We start from the raw sequence: 4,477 nt of genomic DNA, 5'->3' as shown, positions 1-4,477 counted from the left end.
AGTAGTGTATTCGATTATCTTTGATTTTTAAATAAAAATTCTTTAATAGTCTAGGCACAAACATGTCTGTGGTCACGAAAATCGCTTTGCAGCCACGGAGTTTCGGTTTCGGTCCCATAACACGGTACCTTGAGCAAGTGTTTTCTGCTATAGCTCTGGGTCGATCAATGCCTTGTAAGTGAACTTGATAGACAGAAAGTGTGCGGAAGCCTATATATTAGTATCTATGTATATGTGTGTATATGTGTGTATATGTATATATATGTGTGTGTTACATGTATCTACGCCACTGTATTTGCGTTTGTTTCCTACCTACTGCTTGATAACCGGTGTTGGTTTGTTAATATCACCGTAATGTAGGGATTATGCAAAAGAGGCCGACAGAGTAAGTACCTAACCTAAAAAATAAGTGCTGGGATAAGATTCATTCGACTAAATCCTTCAAAGCGGTTCCCTAGCATGACCGCAGTCCAGGGACTGAAACAAGCGTAAGTTAAACGAGAAAAGATTATTAAACACATTGATTTCCTAGAAAGAAAAAAAAAGAAGAAACAATTACTAGAGCTGCTGTTATCGCTAGACAGACAGTGTAAGATGGTTATGGAAACTTTGCGTTATTACAAAGCTGAAACGAATGTAATTGACATTGTTTCCAGCACAGAAGCAAAGTTGTAAAAACCAAAGAAAGATTGTTTTTTTATCTATTATTTCATAAAGATAATCAATTTTGTCACTCATACTACGATATATTAAATGGATTATTTTCAATACAGTACTAAAACACACATACATACTCAAAGGCTGCACGTGACCAAAATATACAAAACCTTGTTACGGTAGTGCAGTGAAGCATGCAATAAAAAAAATGGCTCCTGGATAATAATTAAATGAAAATCAATGTTTTGATTTTGTTTATTGTTTTCGCAAAATACTGAACTAAATACAATACTTAATAATTGCTATGTTTTCTTACTGTCTTTGTAAAAACAAGAAAAATAATTAGGTAAAGAAATGGATCGATAAATGTCAAGATGTATTTAATGGCGGCTCAGACAATAGAGGTTGTTTAGGTTGTAGAGACAGATTAAACGGAAGAGATGTTATGGACGGTTGTGGTGTTACAAAGTGATCGAGGTGGATAAGACAATGAAGGTGTTACAAGCAGTAACGATGTTTCAGGCGGTACAGATGTTAGGGGCAGTAGAGAGAGGGTGATATGAGACGTTTTGGCGCCACCTATTTGGCGTCTCTGGTTCGACGCTGACTTATTTGATAACAGACGTTTTAATGTTTTTCTCGCTCTTCCCCCTCTCTTTCTCTCTATAGATAGATAGATAGATAGACAGACAGACAGACAGACAGACAGAGGTAGTGTGAAAGAGAGAAAGACAGAGGTGTAGGATTACGTTATTTAATGTGTAATCTTCTCATTAAAGATAGTTCTCATTATTTTTTGCGTCCTGGTACACTGGGGATCGAATATAAAATATTTCAAATGCTCAGGAAATTAAAAGAAAAACTATTTTAAATTAAAGTAAAGTCTATTTGCCAACATAAAGTGGCTGTCCTGGAAGGGACGATTGTTACTGTTGTTTAGCCCCAGGAAACATCGTTTCCAGCTGATTATACGACACAATATCTGTGTCTTTAGAAACAATAATATTTCTATTTTAGAAACAATAATATTTCTATTTTATTTAAAATTAACAATTTAGAAAAATATAGAAAACTATTGTTTACCTTGATTTATTAATTGTATTTCTATAATTATGAAAACCGTGCTCTTATACTGCATGGACTCTAACTAAGCACTGAACAGAAAACTAGATGAAGCATTCGCAAGGCTTTTGAGAGCAGCAGCTATTTAGCATCAAATGGCAATCCCATAAATAACTTAGATAACTTAGATTGGTTTCGGCCATTATCGGCCCAGGCCATGACTAACTCAATAGCACAACCTGGAAAAATCTTTTAATTGATTATTTCGGGACACCATGGACCACTCAAGTAGAGAGTTGTTGTGGGCTGAGACGTATCCAGGTGTAGGTGATTTATCCGCCGGTATTTCCAGGAGGAATTTGTCCAGGCACCGTTTGAAAGTTGTGGGCTCTTTTTCTACTTTAATTTCTTTCGGGATAACATTGAAAAGAGCAGGACCATTTGCAGTGAAGAAATTGTGTCACAATGTTCTTATGTGATGTGATCTCGACCTTTGTAAAGGACGCATTGTTCGGGGGCGTAGTCTTGGGTGAATTGTAAACATAATACCAATATCATTTAGATAATATTAGTGGAATATTTTCCACATTGTGCAAATAATGTATCGCTTACAGCGGCATTGCAGAGAATACTTTCGGCTGTTTAAGTTGAGCCCAATAATCAAGTCCTGTCATGCCATTTATTTTTTTAGTGATTGATCTTTGTGGCGCTTCAATCGTGAGATTCCTTGTGGGGATCTTCTACGCGGGAGAGAGAAGTCTGAAGACAAATGGTTTGTGGTATTCGTCTGCAAATGGCACAGTTGTTGTAGAATGAACCATACTACTTTCTCCCCTTCTTTAAAAAGAAGTCTAATTTTTGTTATCAGCCTTTGTCTAGTTCCCAAGCCCATAATTGGATGGGATAGTGCTACTGTGAAGGAATACTTACTGGTTGTTGTTGTTGTTGCCGTGGATGACTGTCCTTGTCTGTGCCAGGTGTGGCTGCGAGAGGGGGCTTTTGATTCTCATCTTCACTCCTGGTAATAAAGACCGGGCTATTTCATTTGCCGACTTACAAGCTGTACATGGTGTCACCTTACAACAATTTTTCAAGACGCTCAAGCATCAATATAGGTTTTCTAATTAGCTTTCTAAATCACTGTGATATGGTCTGATTTGAAGAAAATTTGGCTGCTAATTCTTACAGGTTGAGTGACCACGTAGAGTTCTCTTTATAGTAACGCTTTGTATAGAATAAAGACCAGAGACGAAGGTAGACAGAAATAATAACTGAGAATGTTGTAAATATTATTGTTAATTTAGGTACAGGGCCAGCAATTTTGAAGGAGGGGCTTAGTCGAGACCATCTACCTCAGTATTATAACTGTGTTTTATTTTATAGACTCCAGAGGGATGAAAGGCCAAATTGACCTCAGCCAATTTGAACTCAGACCGTAAAGAGCCGGAACAAATATTGGAAAGCAATTTTTTTCCGACGCTCTAATAATTCTGCCACTTCACCACTCTCAAGAGTCATGCAATTATGAAATTAAATTCTCACCAAGTTTAATTCTCTCATTAAATATTCCGAAGCACATAAAAAGCGAATCCATAATATTTGTCTATTTGATTAATTATAACATCTCTCTCTCTCTCTCTCTCTCTCTCTCTCTCTCTCTCTCTCTCTCTCTCTCTCTCTCTCTCTCTCTCTCTCTCTCTCTCTCCCTCTCTATCTCTCTCTCTCTCTCTCTCAACTGAGACTGTAACACAGCGTTGACATAGCAGAATCGTTCAACCAACAAACAGAATGCCTTGTAATTAGTTACGAGCCTTTATATTCCGGATTCAAATTTCATCATTCCTTTCGCCTGCCTTGATTCCATAAAATAAAACCCTATGCAAATACTGAAGTGTTGATTTAATCGACTTCACTCCGAATATGTGGTCTTCATCCAGTCTTAGAGGTCAATTGTGTGTGTGTGTGTGTGTGTGTGTGTGTGTGTGTGTGTGTAGTAAGCGACACCAACAGTAGCAGGATTAGTAGTCTGTCAAGCTTTGTGCTTTTTGTATAAGACCACACGGGAGGAGCAGATTTTTGTGAACGGTTATATTTTAATTTTATTGTGTCTGGGGAGAGTCATTCTCTTTTGGTGCCTTATTAATTTAACACACTCACTGGTCTGGTCTGGTCTGGTCTGGTATGGTCTGGAATGACTCTCCCCAGACACAATAAAATATGCTTCAACACACGAATTCACATAAAGAATCTTGCAAACCAAATACAAAAACGAAATATATTTCAATTGTTGATATGAATATATTGAAACGCTGAGATAAATTGTAGCTTTGTAACAATGTGTAACATATGTTGAATTGTGGTCCGAACATGCATCTTCCACACATGCACATACAGCTTAACACACTTACTTGGTCCTTGGGTGCTTTTAGGAGGGTGCCTTTAGGAGCACCTACTTGGTGCTTGGGCTGTGTCCCTTGTTTCAACGATAATAATGTATATCGATGCGTTGCTTCAAAATTCATTTTTCTTTACATTATGCCCGTGTTAGTCAGAAGAGAACAGATATAAAGGGGTCTCGAGCAAAAGGAGAAAGAAGTAATAGAAGAAGAGACTCATCCAGTTACGCTGTTAACAATGCTTGAATAACCCGAAAGGATGAAAGGCAAAGTCGACCTCGGCGGAATTTGAACTCAGAACGTAGCAGCAGACGAAATACCGTTAAGCATTGCGCCTGGCGTGCTAACAATTCTGCCAGCTC

The sequence above is a fragment of the Octopus bimaculoides genome, chromosome 3 (assembly GCF_001194135.2).
Source record: "Octopus bimaculoides isolate UCB-OBI-ISO-001 chromosome 3, ASM119413v2, whole genome shotgun sequence".
Taxonomy (NCBI): Eukaryota; Metazoa; Mollusca; class Cephalopoda; order Octopoda; family Octopodidae; genus Octopus; species Octopus bimaculoides.
Note: the sequence above shows the minus strand (reverse complement) of the source record.